Source organism: Rhinopithecus roxellana, chromosome 1 (assembly GCF_007565055.1).
Source record: "Rhinopithecus roxellana isolate Shanxi Qingling chromosome 1, ASM756505v1, whole genome shotgun sequence".
NCBI lineage: Eukaryota > Metazoa > Chordata > Mammalia > Primates > Cercopithecidae > Rhinopithecus > Rhinopithecus roxellana.
The window spans coordinates 56073462-56091711 of NC_044549.1; the positions used below are offsets into that span (position 1 = coordinate 56073462).

General features: G+C 55.8%; 1 protein-coding gene and 1 pseudogene across 4 annotated transcripts in view; one reads left to right on the top strand and one right to left on the bottom strand.

The window, feature by feature from the left end:
* CACNA2D2 (calcium voltage-gated channel auxiliary subunit alpha2delta 2) overlaps positions 1-18250 on the top strand; it is a 140325-nt gene that overhangs the window by 80299 nt on the left and 41776 nt on the right. The gene's annotated exons all lie outside the window — the stretch shown is intronic.
* On the bottom strand, positions 4003-4121 carry LOC115892294 (annotated as a pseudogene).

The following is an 18250-nucleotide window of genomic DNA, read 5'->3' on the forward strand; positions in this document are numbered from 1 at the left end:
GTTCACATATTCATCCCACAGGACTGCCAAGTGCAGGCTGGGCAGGCATCTGAAACCAGCAGGGGCAGCCCTAGGCAATGGGGTGGGACTTAGAAAAGGTCAGCAGGGCACGCAGTCTCCACCTAGCACAGCAGTCATGAAGCCTTTGAAGATTCAGTGTGGGGCTTCCCAGCCTTCTATTCACGATCCCTCTGAGCAGCCCTGGTTCTCTCCTCCCCTGTGTCCCCAGTCATCAGGTCTGGCAGCCTCTGAGGAGAGGAGCCTTAGGTGGTCAAGCAGATGGACAGATGAACAGACAGATAGACCCTGAGACAGGGTCAGGGCAGGGGATGGGAGAGGGCTTGAGGAGACCAGGAACCAGGCAAGCTGAGATCCATCCATGAGCTGCATAGGCATGGGCCAGGGGTCAAGGAGCCATAGCCCTGGGGAGGGCAGAAATGAGCAGCTTTGGTTAGTGACTGGCACTGAGGGGCAGCTGTCAGAGACAGATGGGAGAACAGGGGACCAGAAAGGGGAAGCAGCTTACCCTGAATCTGGGGGGAACCCCGGTTCTTTCACTTCAGCCAAAGCTGCTCCACCACTTAGGGACCAGGTCTGTTGCCACATAGCAGAGCTGGGCCAACTAAATCCTGTTTACTTCTGAAATAAGATCCCCCAGCCTCTTCATAAGTAGGGTTTCCAGAAATGAGTCTGTGAGGGTGACTTGGCTTCCAGGGCAGCGTGGACCAGGCAACTGGACGAAGAGGGAGACGTGCCAGGCGAGATCGCAGCTACAGCACTGACCCATCAGCCTTGTGACCTTTGCCAGTGATTTCCTTTTTCTCCTCAGTTTCCCCATCTGTAGATGGGCAGTAGGAGTCCACCTGGTGGGACTGCCGGTGGGGTCTTCTGAATGGAGGTGTAGCCAGCGTGTAGATCGCCTGTGCCATGTGGTTATCGCCATTGAAAGAAGGAGCCTCGCCAGGCGCGGTGGCTCAAGCCTGTAATCCCAGCACTTTGGGAGGCCGGGATGGGCGGATCACGAGGTCAGGAGATCAAGACCATCCTGGCTAACATGGTGAAACCCCGTGTCTACTAAAAATACAAAAAACTAGCCGGGCGTGGTGGCGGGCGCCTGTAGTCCCAGCTACTCGGAGGCTGAGGCGGGAGAATGGCGTGAACCCAGGAGGCGGAGCTTGCAGTGAGCTGAGATCGCGCCACTGCACTCCAGCCTGGGCAACAGAGCGAGACTCCGTCTCAAAAAAAAAAAAAAGAAAGAAGGGGCCTCATATTTTTCTGACCTTACATGCTTACATCTTGGATCCTTTGCTCCAGGAGGGGGCTTGGCAGGGAAGATCCCTGTCACTTGACTCCACTTTGAGATTCTGTGAAAAAGTGTCCCACTTGCCTGGAAGCACAGGGAAGGGACGCTGAGGCTGAGGCTAGAGGGAAGGAGGGAGTTTGCACCTCAGAACAGGGAAGGGCATTCTGACAAAGGGAACAGCCTGTGGCAATCTGGGGGAGTGGAGTGGAAGATCCGGCAGAATCCAGGGCGGCCGCCAGCTTCCACTGTGGGGGATGCTAGACTCCAAGTTCTGAACTGGGGTGGGCAGTTAGACTCCAGTCCACAGGAAGTGGAGGCCATTGTAGTTGTCAGGGGAGGGGTCAGAGGCCTGCAGCCAGAGCTAGGGCTGCAGGGATGTCGGGGTTGACTCAGGATAAGGTGAGGCAGCCAGGGAGGGATAGTCTGGAACAACTCCTGGTTGCTGAAGAGGAGGGAGGGTGGAAGCAGTGCCTGTGGGCCAGGGGATCTCTGGCAGGAGCAGACTGCAGGGTGAGAAGGCAGAACCCCCAGGAACCAACGTGGATGGTTGGGAAGCAGGCAGTGCCTCCTGCGTGCCTCTCGTTTTCCTTCCTCAGATGTCTGCTGACCTGTCCCCAGGAGGCAGCCAGTGAGCTGGTGGGGTGCAGCAGTGAGCAGTTCCCAGTCACTGGGGGTCAGAGGACATTGGCTTTTCCCCTGGACTCACTCACATCCTGGGGTCCTGGTACAAGTGTAGCATCATGTTCCTGGCTGGAGTTCTAAGGGGGCTCGAAGCTTTTCTGAGTTCGCATCTTGGACCCTTGGCTCCAGGTGCTGGGGGCCTCAGGGCCTTGCTGAGGGATAGTTTTTAGACTGCTGGTCTTCTGACTCCCAGATCATCTTCCTGTGTCCCTGTAGTGCCAAGGGCTGAAGAGTTGGGGAGCAGGGCACCATGGGGTGGCAGGAGTGCCCTGGGCTGATGCGTCCCCACCATGAGTCAGGTGGAAGAGTTGGGAAGACCCTGTCCCCAGGCCCAGCAGATTAGTAGTGAGCATTTGAAGAGAGAACATGGACCAACCTGTGCTTCACCTATGGACATCAGTGACACCCCAGCCTGTGACTGTGGCCTGAGTGAGGAGGGGGTAACTGCCTCCACTCCGCATGGCCCAGGCAGAAGCACCAGGCCCCACAATCTCCTCAGGGTGACCCTGACCTTTCCCCACCACCCATGTGCATACCTGGGCTCCCTTTTATCAGATATCCTTCTGCTAATCTCATCTCCCTGTGTGACTTCCCTGTAATTAGCTCACTTTGCAAAATGATGTCTGTCATAGTTCCCCCTCCATGTTTTTCTTTTCCCAGGAAAGGGTAAAGAGGGAATGGGATGAAGAAAGATTTCTGGACGTGGGGCCACCTCACAGGTCAGCTCTGGCCCTGTCCCCTGCACACATGCCCCCTCAACACATGTCCCAGCTCAGCTTCAGAGCCTGGAGAGCCAATGAAGGTTAGTGGGCAGGGCCCGAGGGTGTCAGAGACCTCCCAGAACCCAGGGGAAGGGATGGCATAGACGTGACTGAGCCCTGCCCCAGGAGTGCCCATGTACCCTGTTCACACCCAGGGACTGCCCAGACCCAGGCTGGGCTAAGACTAATGAGATACTAAGTGGCCTTTCCCACTCACAGCCTGGCACATGAGGGCATGTGTGTGACAGGCAGGCTGGGGGCAAGGAGGAAGGGGCAAGGGGGCCAGGATGCCAGCATTGCCTCTACACAGCACATGTAGCCACACATGGATGGGCTGCGCCAGTTGCCAGGCATGCAGCAAACACAGCCAACAGGAACCCCAGTGATCGTCGCCATCACCTATCCGTCCACCCACCTGTCAAACAACTTCCCATAGCTGGTGGGCTGCCCAGAGCCCCCACACCCTCCCACTCTCCCATCCTGACCAAGGTGTGGTTTGTCTCTCAGGAAGGGGCTGCCAGGGGCTGTGGACTATATACACAGGGTATGTGTACAGCCCTGCAGTGGGTCACATGTGGCCCAAGCCTTGGCCCTGACCGAGCATCACAACTCCAGCCAGGCCACCAGTCCTCACCCTCCTTCCTGGCAGCAGGAACATTCACCTTCCTACCCCCAGAGGTGGAGCCAGGCAGAGGGAGCATCACAGCAGTTTAAGCTGTTTTCCAGTCAGTATTTGGTGCTGCCCTAGCCACAGCACCACTGCTGAGCCCCCACCACTCCCCGGACGGAAAACCAGAGGCTGCTGAAGCCCTGTCTGCACAGAGAGCCCCGTGCGGCTCAGAGCCTGCCACACTGATGGACTCCAGCCGGGCAGGGGCAGCTGGGAGGACCATGCTTGGAGCCCTCAGCTGGCATGGCCTACTTTTCTGCTCTGCCCCTCGCTGCCCCATCAGCTCCCTGCCTTCTCTTGTTGCGACTCTCTCAGGGTGTCGGGATGTGAATTCTCTTTAACTTTTAATTAAAAATCCTCTCCTTTCTCCCCACAAGGTTGACTTTCCTGTGATTTTCCTCTTAGAAGGAGAGGTGGAAGGAAGAGAGACAGCAGGCAAGGAGCAGAGGCCAGACCTTCTGGGTCTTCACGAGGGACCTGGGGAAATAGGGCCTGGCCCCAGGGAACTGCTGACCACTCTCTCCCCTGGGCACCCTCTGTGGCTTCCCATCATACTAGGGGAGGCGTTTCTTTTCTTTTTTCCCTAAAGCCTACAGCACCCAGTTTTCCCATGTGGTCTCCCATTCCAGTACTAACCAGGCCTGACCCTGCTTAGCTTTTGAGATCAGAAGAGATAGTGCACGTTCAGAGTGGTACAGCCATAGATGTCCAGAGAGGCATCTGAGGGCTCCAACCCTAGGTGTTGCTGTCAGATGTGGGAAACGACACCAGCTCCTGAGGGCCTTATATGTGTTCCTGCCACATCCTGCATACTCACTCAAGGCTATGGCATGTGTCCATTAAACAGGCTGGGATTTCCCCAGGTAGAAGGAGCCCCCACTTTCCCATAAGGATGCTGTTAACTCTGGTAGCTTCGGATTCACTCCTGAGCCCACTGGTCACAGGATGGGGACGTGCCCACGGGGTTACTCATCAAGTGAGAAGCAGCCCAGGGTTGGTGTCATGGGCCTCAAGGTCACCAACTGGGTCACCAATGCTTCCCTTGTAGATATTCCCAACTCAGAGCTCCAGCCATGGTGTCAGGTCCTGGCTCACATGGTCAGGACCCCAGGTATGCTAGAGGTCCTTGACCTTAGGGAGCCAGAACATCTCTAATTATGGGGCTGGAGAAGGGCTGGCCCATCCCCCTTTCCCAGGCAGTGATCCGTTAGCCTATCCCTAACTCTGGAGGGAGATACCACTGTGTCCTCAGGTCGCTGTTTTAGAGAGGGAGCCCACTAAATGGAAGTTCTTCCTTGTGTCAGACCATGATGCCTCTTGCAGAAGGCTAAGCCTTTTTCCATGGCTCCACCTCTAGAGAACTTCAGCTGAGACTCCCCATCCCATAATCCCTCCCTGGCCCAGGAAACAGGGATTGAGTCACCAGCTCCCCATGTTCCTCTCACCTCCCCCACTCCTTTGCAGGCTGAGCACCTCCATCTTAGGGCTTCCAGATACAGCCCGAAGCACACAGACTCATCCAGGATCATCCCCCTACTCCCACACTGAGGTGCCGCTCCCCATGGTTGCACATCTCCCTCCTCCAGAGGCCAGGCTCCCCTCCAAACCCCCAAAGGCTCAGGGACTCAAAACCCCAGCCATGCCCCAGCCGTGAGGGAGAAACAGGGGAACCCCCTCAAGGCCCAGACCTCTGAGGGGCCCCACCCCTCCATTCCTCCATCCCTCTACCTCATTCTCCCTCTCCACCCTGCAGCAGCCAGTGGACACAGCTGGACATCATGGGGAACACCAGGGTGGCCATGGCCCTGTGGAGCTAGAACAAGGATCCCTGCACACTGGTCCCCCAAGTTGCCCTACATTCCCCTCCTGAGGCTCCCTGCACATGCCCTGCTTCACAGACCCTGAGGACACCCTGACCAGCCCTGGGAGTGCTCAGGGAGACATCCCCAAGGAGTGGGGTGGGGCTATGGCAAGATTTGTGAATGGGTGAAATTAGAATTAGCCAGGAAGAGGGAAGGACAGGCCACATAGGGGCATAGCACAAGCAAAGGCAGGAAGGGGCTTGCACAGGGGCCTGGTTGGAGGTCGGGGCAGTGAAGGGCCAAGAAGGTAGAAAGAGCAATGGGAACCTTGAACATCACACAGGGATTTCAACCCTGGCATTGGACACTCTGGCAGCCCCTTGAGTAAGGCAGGGGTGTTACTTGTTCATTTTACAGACTCATGTTGAGCACCTACTGTGTGTCCTTCCCTGGTCCAGCCCCAAGCAGTGCCCTCTTCTGTGGCTCTGCAGATGGCAAGGTGGGGGTGATCACAGGGAAGGAGCCTGTGATCCCTCACAGGCAGGGTGCTGTTTCTTTGGGCCAATAGGAGCACAAGTATAGTCCTGCCTCTCACAACACTGCCACCACCTCTAGCTGGCTTCTTTGCGGGCCCATTAATTTCCAAACCTGATACAGGCAGGGATGAGTGGCTCTTCCTCCCACTGTAGCACATGTTGGTGCTCCCTGAACCCCATCCTGCCAGGCTCCACCCATCCATTCATTCCCCATGTACACACTAAGTGTACTGCACTAGTTGCTGGGGACTACACAGCGACAAGTCGGCCTGGTCCTGCCCTCAGGGACCTTGTGGTCCAGGCAGGAGGCAGAGTAGATGAGTAATGTGAGAATGCATAATGAGCATGTCACGGGTGCCAGAGGACAAGCAGCAGGGGGGCAAGGAGAGGGTGCTGGCACCCTCCCCACATCCACAGGTGCAAACCTGGAGCCCGCACAGGCATGAAGACAGTGGGGAGGAGGAGGAGGCGTGCTGGCTCTGGGTCTAAGCCCCACCTACCCACTGGTGACCCAGCTTCCTGACGATCTGTGGGGTCCTCCCCACTGCCCAGCGCTGCGAGGAAGCAGGTGGGGAAAGGTGCAGTGTGGGCAAAGCAGACGGCACTGGACCATCCTAGGTTACCAGTCCCAGGCTACCCTGAGCAGCTGCTGATGTCAGCAAAAGAGAACCCCCAAGTACCCCACAAGCAAGGGTTGCAGGGCCTGCCTAGGCCAGAAACAAGCAGGGTGTCTCTCAGCTCATGGGGGTTGTCATGTGGTTGGGATGTGCCCCCTGTGGATGTCAGGCATGATGCTGGGTAGATATGTGTGTCTGTATGTATGGCTAAGGCATGAGCCAGGGCCACCATGGCAGAGCCTGCATGCATGGCAGGGGTGTGTGAGTGAGACATGTGTCTACACCAGAAGAGTCTGAGGAGATGGGGCGGGAGGAGAAGGGAGAGCTCTACCACCTCAAAGTTCCTGCTGCACCAGCAGTTCCATCTCACTTATAGGCTCTCATGTGGGCATCCTTCAGGCACCCACACGTGCATGTATAAAACCCATGGGCCCACGTTTCTCCCCGTTCTTCCCCTGTCTGCAACCACAGGAGCACGTGTAGAGCCCATGCCCCCATGTGGAACGTGCAAATGGACATGCACACACATGTGAATGGGATACATGTGCACATGTGCATCTCAGCTCATCATGCCCACGTGTATTTGTGTGCACCCAATGGACATACGCACACACTGTCACTCCCGGTGTGCAGCTCTATCACAGCTGTCTCATCCCTTTCTCCACTTGCCTCACCTCTGCACCTAGAGGTAGGCAGGTCCAAGATGAAGATCTCTATTTTATGGACTGGAAAACTGAGGCTCAGAAAGGAAAAGAGACTTGCCCGAGACCACACAGCGGTTCCATGGCTCCAGTCAGGACCCAGGTCTTCTGGCTTCCCAGCTAGGTCTAACATGGCCCCACTGCATGTGCTGTGATCTCCACGTTCCTCTGCAGAGCCCGTGGCGCCCAAGACAGAGCAGGGGTTTTCAGAGCCCCCCGCCATCCCTGTCTGCCCTCCCCTTAGCGGGGGCACCCTGGAGCCCAGAGTGGGGAGTGCCAAATCAGGGGTCACCCCACGGTGGAATTCTAAGCTCACAACTGTAACAGTTTGGGAAGGAGAAACGTTTCTCTGGGCCTTGTGCACCACCTAAAGGTGGCCTATAGAAGGAATAAAGGTCTCAGCCAGGCCTCTGCTGCCAGCCCCATTACTCCTAGCTCCTAGCTCTGTCTCACCCTCCTCCTTTCTTCCTGGGAATCTCTCCCCTCATGCTGCATCCCTCTGGCCCTGTCTTCTGTCTTGCCCCTCCAAAATTCCCTCTACCCTCCAGGGGTGTTTCTGTGTTTGTTTCAGCAGCTCCTGACATTCACAACTGGGAAGCTCTCAGAGATGGGCCATGCTCTAAGCCCCAAATGGACCCAGCCCTGGTCAAAGGAGGGACAAGGAAGAATCAGTCTCCAACATGACCTCAAGAAAATCTGGTGCAGAGTGGCCACCCCTGTAAATCAGCTGATGCCTGCACCACTGTAACCACAACTGTGACAAGGGTGCAGGGCAGAAGCTAAGCAGGAAGAGACCCAGAGCAGAGGGCAACTGAGCAGGGCAGCAAGAAGCTGAAAACAATTAGTTGTCCGTCCAGAGGAGGGGGATGCCCACAACATTCTGGGCAAAGGAAATTGTGTGTGCAAAAGCACGGAGGTGTGACAGTATAGCATAGTAGACATTCATCAAGCCTTTCTCATGCATTGGAGTGTCTGCAGCCAGGGTCCCCCCATTCATTCATTCATTCATTCACTTGTTTATTCACCAAATAGTGACCAAGTGTTGGACACCCTCTGGAATGCAGAAAAAACAAACAGCATTGTTCCTGCCTCAGAGAGTGCACAGCCTGTTGGGAAATTGCAGGACAGAGCAGTGAGTTCCTTGGTGAGGGACACACAGGCACTGTGGGAGCCTGGAAGAGAGGACCTGATGGGGACACACAGACACATCAGGAGCCCATGGTAACCCCAAGGAGGGGTCTGGGCGGGACCAGGGTTTATCAGCAACTTTTTTTTCATTTGTCAGTATTTAATAACTGGTCTTCAGCGGCTCTCATGGCTGAGAGGACCCTTGGCAGTCCAAGTCTGTGTCCTTCATTGCACAGGTGGTGAATCTGCAGCCCTAGGCCTGGAACTCAAGTCTCCAGGACTTCTGTTTCCAGAGTATAATTGTATTGACAAAGCTCATCCATAGCCAAACCCAACCCTGGACCCACATGGGGCTCAGTTCTCTCTGCACAGCACCTTCTAAAGCCCAGAAGTGGAATTGCAGACCCAGGACCCTGCTTCTCGGGCAGAGCCAGCCCTGACTGGGCTCCCTCGCAGCAGAGCCTATGCCCTCAGTCTAGCAGGAGCCACTGGGGACCTTGGCGTTTCATTGACCCTCAGTGTCCCACCACAGAATGGCAACAGGATTCCTAGCCTGCCTATCACACTGGGTGGCTGTGGAGATGGGGAATGTTGGCCACCATGACCTGTGTTCTCCGGAAGGCCTTTCTGCTGAGGAGGGACGGGCCCACGACTGGCTTTCCCCCTCCTCAGTGTCTCTGAAGCCATCCGTCACTTACAAATTCTCTTCATTTCTAAATAAAATGATTTGTTAATTTGAGTGAGTGATCACTGTGCGCCTGAGCCTCTTTGCAGGCCCAGGAACAGCTTGTGGGCTCCTGGAGCCCTGCGCCGCCGGCCTGGCGCAGACTTGGAGGGGTTGTTTTCTATTTAAATGTGAATTGAATGAGGAGAAAAATGTTTCTCTTGGCAATTTCATAGGAGCTCGCTCTTCTGACAGATGTTGGAGTTTATTATCCCATCGGGCCAGCGTTTTGTAGAGCAGAATTGCTAATTATTTCAGAGGCCTGGCCACAGCCAAAGAAGGAAGGGCGGTAGTGGGTGCAGCTTTGGGCAGCATCTATCAACAGGGCTAGGCAGGCACTGGGATGAGAGACCCAGCCTGCCACCCTTCCACTGGCCTCCCAGGATCTGTGATTGTTTTGGAAGAGGGGCTGCCCTGTCCCTTGGTTTCTGTTTCATGGTTTACCCTGGAGGAGGCAGCAGGGTCTGCTCTTGCCAGCCCTGCTTTGACCTCATGGTGAGGACTCTGGAAGGTACTTGTGGGGTCTCAAATTGCTTGTGTGTTTAGAGAGTCCACGGGTTGTGGATGAGAAGACTACAGAGACCCCAGTGGTTTCCTCCCAGTGTGAAGCCAGAGCTGTTCACCGTAAGGACCATACCTGGGCTTGGCCACGCTTGCACAGTGCGGGCATGTGGCTTGGTAGTTCTCTAACCTTGGGCTCTGTGCGGGCCTGTAGGGGTTGAGTATGACTGTGTGCTGTTTTTGCGGGTCTGGCGCTGCCTGACATGACTGCATGCATCTGTGAATGAGATGTCCGTAGCTGTGCTGCATGGGCCTCAGAGGTATGGTTCTATCTAACTCATTTCTGTCCCGGCACTGCAAGGTAGAGGAGGCCTTGGAAGACAGATGGCCAGAGGGCACTAGATGTCAGAAGGGATGGGCCAAAACTGGCTCGGCTACTTCAGGGATGTCCCAGGTTTCCAGGGGGCTCCATGGCAAATTGACTAGAGGGGTGAGTTTCATGGGGGAAATGGGGCCCTGGCAGCCGAAACACTGGCTTCTGCTTTGTTCAGCTGAGGAGATTTTTTTTTTTTTTTTTGAGACGGAGTGTCAATCTGTCACCCAGGTTAGAATTCAGTGGCACAGTCTCGGCTCACTGCAACCACTGCCTCCCAAAGTCAAGTGACTCTCCTGCCTCATCCTCCCAAGTAACTGGGATTACAGGCGTGTGTCGCTACGCCTGGCTAATTTATGTAATTTTAGTAGAGATGGGGTTTCGCCATGTTGGCCAGGCTGGTCTCAAACTCCTGGCCTCAAGCGATCCACCCACCTCAGCCTCCCAAAGTGCTGGGATTACAGGGGTGAGCCACCATGCTCAGCCAGCCCAGGGACCTCAACCTCACTTGGGGCAACTTACAACAGGGAAGCATCCCCACCCTCCCAGCAGAGGCCTCAAGAGTCCTGCAGTGCTTGGTCCAGGGGCCTCCTGACTCCACAGAGCCATGGCCCAATTCCAGTTAATGGTCTCTGACCCAGGGCTGAAGGTCAGGGGTTGGAGACAGTTGGTAGAGGAGGCGATAGTTCCTCCTGCAGTATTCTCTGAAAACCACCCCCACTGAGGAACACCCTCACTTCTGCCCTATTCTTACCCCCATCTCTCCTTCCTGAGCTCTGAGACAAGGGACCAGGTACCCTGACTGCCCCCAGTCCTAGCCAGCTCAGGATTCAGGCCTGTCCCCTCACCCTCCTCATACTCCACCCCCCGCACCCCAACCAGCTCTGCTTCCTAGGTTTAACACAGAGGTGGCAGCAGCAGCAGCAGCTGGGTGGGATTTTATAACCCTAATTAACCCTGATTCCCTGGGGCCCTAGCTCTAGACTCCCATGCAGCCTGAGACCAGCAGAGCACAAGGCCGGAAGGGTCCACCCTTGTGCCAGGTGAGGGAAGATGAAGACTCGGCCTCTCCCTGTCCCAAGTCCTGGGCCCTGGGAGTCACCCTAATAGATGGCACTGGGAGACCAGGGAGGGGGTGCCCAGGCTGAGATGGTGCCAGGCATCTCTGACCATGTGTCCCTGACAACCAGGCCCTCTCTCCTCCGGATAAAACTCCACGGTGACATCCTTCCATTAAATAGGGCATGTTCAGAAGAGAAAATTGCTACTATTTTCCCCTTTTACTTCACTGTCATCAAAAATTGATCCCATATTGCATCCTTATTTCAAAGAACGAGCTAAAAAAATAAAATAGAAATTCCCACTCCTCAGAGCAGCAGCTGCATCAAGCCTCCCCCACCCCATCCTTCCCCTCCCCCCCCCCACAAAAAGAAAAGAAAAACGTGACCAATGAGGAAAGGCACCTGCTGGCCATCTAGGGCTGTTTGAGCGCCCATGGCTTTGAGATGCACGTGACCTGGGAGCAAGGAGGGGCTGGGCACATGACTGTGCAGGCAGAAGGGGATTTCGATCTGGTGAAATGTGGTAGAAAATGGGGTAATTGGGGGAGGTTAATTTGGATCTAAATGGAGCGATTCGTTATCTCAATAAGAAATGTCTCGTTTTCCAGGGAGACGGCTGCGCCTGCCAGATGCTGGCATGCCCACCGTTGGGGTAGTGGCTCAGAGCAGGGCCCACAGCCAGCCTAGCCTCACAGGGCAACCCACCCTGCCCAGATGTGGGGGTTGGGGGCAGAGATAGCTTAATTTGGTTGATTCCCCAACTCATTTGGCAAAGTATTCAATAGCTCTTCTCAAAAGCACATCTGGTAAAAATGCAAAATGTGAGTAACAATGATGGGGCAGAGGCCGAGGTGAGTAGCCTGCAGACTAGGCACTTGGTCTAGCTGAGCCCATAGGCTCACCCCAAGCCTCCCGGAAGTCAAGGGAGATCTACCCAGTGTTTTGTGTTCTAACCAGAGGAGAAGCCCAGCGTGGCTTGCCATGGGAAGGTGTTTGGGGGGTGTGGGGGGATTTCCAGGATGGTGCCCCTCAGCCCATGCATCTTTGCTAGGAGCAGGGTCTGGGAGCTGGCACCTGGACTGTAGTGTGACCCTGGGCATGTCGCTTCTCCCCAAGCCTCAGAGCCCCATTCGTTCTTTCCCAGGGGCCACAGGCAGAGGCTGCTGGCAGTGCTGGGAGTCCTGGTCACACAGGTGTGACCATCTCAGGCTGCAGTGTGGAAGGCCTGGGCTCAGCAGCTGAACAGACTTAGGTGTGGGCCTCAGCTTCTCCTTCTGCCAGGTTTGTAGACTTGGAGTACTCACTACATTGTTTTAAGCCTCCTCCTTCTGAAAAATGCATTAAGTAGCACCAGCCTTGTGCCCCTATGATTGTGACAGTCACATGTGGACAACAGGTACCCATAAGTGATAACTGGAATCACAAAAGCATCTGGTGGACAGTCAGTTGGGAGCTGGCGCACAGAATTTCCTTGGTCTAACCTGGTATTGGCTGCACTGTGTCTGGAATGGAACTGGGGGAGAGTGAGCATGGAGACAAGTGGAAGCCCCTCCCCTCCACTCTGGTGGGGCCAGATCTAAGTCATCCTATGTCTGTGGCACCTAACACAGACCACGGACATGCTAACAGAAAGAAGAAAGGCCCTGGGGACTGAGGCCCTTTCCTTTTATTCTACATTGTGGTGTTGGTTGAGATAACACAAAACAAAATGATCACAGGCTGGTGTGAGGGCTGGGAGGGAAGTGAAGCAATGAACAAATTAAGGGCACATTTGAGGAGGGGTCCCCTAGGTGGGGGCCAGACAGGTCATAGCCAAGAAGATCCATTTGGCCAGGCATGAGTGGGCAGGTGGTGGAGCCTGTAGGTCCTAGAGCCACAGCCCAGTGAGCCACCCCACACACAGTCCCAGCAGGAACAGCCCTGCCCTGCCTGTGCCTCAGGAGGGGCGTTCTGGATGTTAAAGTTGTTGGTGGACCAAAAGCGAGGACCCAGCCACCATATGCACCTGTGCCTGACCACATGTTGGCAGCACGGATGTGCTTTCCCATGTCTGCACATGTGCACATGTGGTTGCATATGCACACACACACACACACACACACATCCTCCTTCTCTAACTCCAGGCCCTCCACCCGCAGAATTGCAAAGCTGTTGACCTCAAAGTCAGATGAAAGAAACCTCCTCACCCACACCCACTAAAGCCACAGATCTCTGACATCACCTTGTTTGGAACAACTCCCTCAGTGGACACCCAAGAGGCCTAGTCACAGAGGTCCCACTTATCCCCTTTCCCTTGGAGGAGTCCTGCAGCGGAGTGGCCTTGGGGGCAGGAGACCAACATAGGATTCCGGAGTGCTGGAAAGAGCTCAACCCAGGGGTGGGCTGGCAGACCTGGGCCAGGCAGAGCAGTGGGCTGGGAATCAGGTTGCCCAGAGGCCTTGCATACCTTGTGTGGGCTGAGGCTAGGCTGACTCTGGGGCACAAAGACAACACCCTCCCCCACCCCATGGAATACCCAGGTCTGTGGGTTCAGGGAAGGGACACCAACCCCAAGGTGGCGAGCTCCATGCCTAGCCTCTGCCTCCTGCTCAAACGAGGGGATCCCCCTCCTGCAGAGCCTCGGTTTCTTCACCTGTGAGAATGAGTGAGGATGGCTCACAGCAGAACTTCTATCAGCCTTTCTGTGCAAGAGTGGCCCCTGGGGTCTGCCCAGCCTTTTGGGGGGATGGTCCTGTCCCAGAGTTTCTGCCCTTCCCAGCCCTTTTTCCAGACAACAGTCTTTGATCTAGGCAGGGCCAAGCACAGTCACCCCCAAAGGGTCACTGGGCTCAACACTGACCCACGGCAGTGTCCCCAGCATTGATGCCTTGCTGGCTTGACCTGAGCCTGGCAGCAGGCTAACCACAAGTAGAAGAGGGCTCTTGGGGGCCAGAGCTCCCTGGGTGGCCTTGGAGAGTGTACACAACTCCCTACCTTCTTCAAGGACCCCTCCTGCCTCCTCTGGCCTCAGTCTAGGCCCTAGGGAAAGTAGCAAGAGCTCCAAGGTCACATGGGAATATAAGTGCCCTGAGATCGTGGAGGGAATCTGAGGCAGAGCTCAGACCCGCTCAGGTCTCCTCATGTCTGCTGGGTCCCTCCCCAGCCACACAGTGTCTCCCACTCCACGCTCTCTGATCCACAGCCAGCCAGAGGCCCACTTCCTCCTCAGAGAGAGCTCAGGGTGTCTCCTGGGCTAATCGGCAAGTAGAGGAGGGGGACTTGATGACATAGCCCAGGTTCAACCTTCCACCCTGCCCTCAGAGAGCTGTGGCCACAGACAAGCTGAGGAACCACCTCTGAACTCAGTTTCCTCATCTGCAAAATGGTGTAGAAATGGGACCTGCTTTGCAGGGGCTGCTGTAGGGATTAATGAGTGATGCTGGCCACAGCAAGTGCTCAGTGGCATCGCCCGTGATGACAGCTCCATGTGCAGCACAGGCAGTGCTGGTGCTGGGTCCTATAGGAGCTCTGCAGGTGCAGGAATTCCTTGCCAACCCTTATATTTCAGGAGTACTTTTTGTTCAAAGCCCTGCTTGATCAACCAGCCATGGGGCTCCTCTCCCTGGAAAACCCCTGCACCTTCCCTCCAGCTTGCTCTGCTTCCTCCTCCAGGCTGCCTCCGCCCTCAGGCGGCCCCCAGGGTCCACACCCCACTTCTCGGGTGTTGTCTGACTCTACCTCCAGCCCTTCCTCATGAGCCCAAGTGCTGTTGGCCTCCATGTGGCCAGCACTTCAGCATTCCTCTGTTTTATCATTAATGTGGCCAGTCTGCCTGGGTGGGTGGTGTCATTTTCCCATTTTGCAGGGAGAAAAACTGAGGCCAGGAAAGCTAAAATCACTCAGTCAGGGTAGATCTGAATCCAGTGTGGATTTGTCACTAGAAGGGTCTCTTCCTCAGAAAGTCCAGCCCAAAGGGCTGAGGAGGTTGGGGGCTAAGCCAACTGGGATTCAGGGGTCCATTTCCTGGGAGATGGCGTGGTAGATAACAGACCGTTGTCCCAGGGGAGAGAGACTACAGCCTGAATGAAGGGAGAGGCAGCAATGATGCCCCAAATATTTCAGGCACGTGTATATGACCGCTGCCCCGCCCTCTCCAGCTGGTGCCATGGCTCTGTGGCCGTTGCTAGGCATCTGTGAGGCCCAGGTGGGCCCTACCTGTCGTGGAACGGCTGTGCAGTGTGCGGTGGGCCCGGGCCCAGGCAGGAGCAAAGCCACCTCCGCCGGCCCGCCCTCCTCTCACTTGGCAGCAGCAAGCAGAAGCCATTAGCGCCTGGCAGTCTGTGTCCCATGGCTCTGACAAACGCCTTAAATGTTGTCACCACGGCTCCAGCTGTCCCAGCGGCCGCCTTTACTCCTCATAATAACCAAGTGTCGAGGCTGATTGCAGCAGCAGGATGCAGCCAGTATTCAGAGTAGCTCTTACCCTGGGCGTTTCCACCTGGCAGCCAGGCTGTGCCCACCCCGCCCACCACCCCCAGCCCTTTGTCTGCCTGTCACCTCTGCCTGGGCCCTCAGCATTGCCCCCGGGCCAGCCAGTGCCTGGCTTTGTGTCCCAAAGCTGGTGGGCAGTGACAGGGTGGGGCCTCAAGCATCCACATCCAGCAGAGTGACAGCCTAGCCGGAAGAGTCTGGCTCCTGCTCCCACTCTTCTGGATGACCTATGCAGGGAGCCCTGGCTTTGTCTTGATCTAGCCTCATATCTTGCCTTGCTGCCCAGGGACACAGGGAGTGGTCAGAGCCCATCCCTGGCATGCACAAAGCAGCATTCAGTTTGAGCTCTGCCATTTGACCACTGTGCAGTGTTGGGTGGGTGCATCACCCTCTCTGAGCCTTGGTGACCTCGTTGGGGGAATGGGAATAACGATTGGGCTTCTTGGGGCTTCGTGGGAGCGTGTGTGTGAAGCAAGGTGCAGATAATGAAATGAAGACGCCCGGCCACGTAAACACAAACACCTACTGCACCAATCCCTGAGTCCAGGGAGGCCCAGGAGAATCGAAGGCCCACATCAGCTCCCCTGGCCTTCACTACCCTCCTTCCCACCCCCACATCTTAGCCCTCTGGGCGTTACTTCCCCTATCCCCTTCGTCTGACCTTGCCCTTCAAGTTTTGTCTAGTGCTCCCTTTCCCAAAGCCCACCTGTCTTAGCCTAACCATACTCCTCTCCCATAGGGTGTATGTGCCCTTTGAAACAGCCCTGGATGCTCACTGTTCTCCTCTCATGTCTGCCTTCATCCTCACAGTCTTATGAAGCTGGGACTAGTAGAAGCCCCATGTTAGAGAAGAGGTTATCAGGATTCAGAGAATGGCATCAATTCTGTGCATTACACATGCAGCTCCTGGCTCTGCCCCACGGGGTACTGTGGCTGCTGATCACTGTCTGCCCAGCCCCAGGTCCTGCTAGAACCAGGAGAGTAAGCTAAGCCCCAGTCTCTTCAGGGGCCCTGGTAAAGTGGACAAGCACCCATTTCACCTCTGGGCCTTGAGGGCTTTCCTCCTGAGGTACCTAGACACAAGCACCAATATCCAGGTTGATTATGAGCTCTCTGGTCACTGAGTCATTTGTTTACAAGTTCCCCAACCCTCCGATGATGCTGGAGGGCGATGGGCAGAGAAAGGTGAAGAATGAGTTGTCTCTGTCTCTTCATCAGTCTCTTCTCAGGGATGCAGAGGTGATGGTGCAGGTAGCAGTGAGGACAGTAATGGTAGTGGTGATTTTGAGGAGATGTGAGTGCTAGCAGAGGTGACCACAGTGGGGTGATGGTGTTAGTGGTGACAGTGGTGGTAAAGGTAGTGATGGAGGTGATGTTGGAAGTGGAGGTGATGTTGATGGTGGTAGATGATGACAGTGATGATGGAAGTGATGACTATGATGATGGATATGAAGGTAGTGATGGGGAGCTGATGGTGATGGGAGTAACATTGACGATGATGGAATAATATTGGCAGTGAACATGGGGACATTGGTGCTGGTTAAGCAGTGGGAACAACAGTGATGATGGAGATGATGGTGAATGGAGTGGCATTCTGGTGGTGCAGGGATAATGTTGATGGTGGGTATTGGGGGTGATAGGGCTGATGGGGGCTCCCTGTGGAGTGTACCTCTAAGGGGCAGTCCTCCAGGCAGCCCTTTCCCACTCATGGGCTGTGCCCTCGCTGGAGGCAGGACACAGTGGGGCTTGCTTGGTGCTTTTTTCTTTTAACCTCCAGTGAGCACAGCCTTCTGGGTAATGAGATGCAAATTGACAGAAAAGACAATGAGCCAGCCTGCGGCCAGTGGGGCAGCTTTTAGAGTCAGGCTGATTGCCTCTGTGCCAATTTGCATGGCATTAGCATGCCTTCTCCAACAGGTTCGTGTATTTCATCAGCGGTCACCTGGATGGCTGCATCTGACAAAGGGCGATGACCTGTGATCCCAGACCAGGAGCAGGGGCAGAGCCACTCTGACTCTGACCTGAGTAGGGCTCCAGGATGTGGCTACAAGAAGTCTGAATCTGTGGGGAAGGGCAACTGATAGAGGGTGGGGATTGGAGAGTCCTCATGGTTGCCAGGAACAGGGTCTGAGCAGGGGTCAGAGCCCACGAGTGGCAGGCCTAGGAGGTCTGGTTTGGCCAGCACCATGGCTCCATCTGAGTATGTGATGCAAAAGCCACAAACAGGCCTTAGACAGGAGAGATATCTGGCCCTGGCCTGGGATGCCTCAGTACGGGTCCAGGCTCTGTCCCTAATGGTACAGTGGCCTGAAAGTCCCTCCAGGCCTCAGCTCCCCCTTTGTATGGGGGGGCCAGTGGGCCCCTGACCTCATTGTCTTCACCTTGAAGGGATGATCGTCAAGGCAGGCCCTGCCTGTGGTGTGTTTAGTAAGTGACCAGGGCCAGTTCTCCATATCCGAGGTCACATATTGCAGCCCACTGAGCAGGCCTGTCCTTCTGTCACTGTCACCGTTACTCAAGGTTATGCCTGGGATCATTCTTCGAGTGCCACCCAGGGGGCCTGGGCAAGGTAACACCCAGGTGGTTGCCCAAACCCAGCCCTGACGCGCCTCCCTGCCTCTGTCCATGGTGCTGAAAGTCTTGGGCCAACCTGCTCTGGTGTTCCTGCTGCCTAAGTGGGCTGGGCTCCGCCCTCCCGACGCCGCTCCGCTGCCCTTGCTCTCTGACCGTGCAACCCATTTGACCTGGCGCAGCCCACGACTCCATTCCACGTCCCTTCCCCAAAACAGGCAACAATGGGGCTAGGGGCTCTTCTCCACTGCCCTCCCCCTAGCCCAACCAGTGCCCCCTCCCGCACATTTCAGGGCCCTTTTGTCCCCACCTCCCTCTTCACTGTCCCACTCCTTCTCCTGAGGTTGGGCC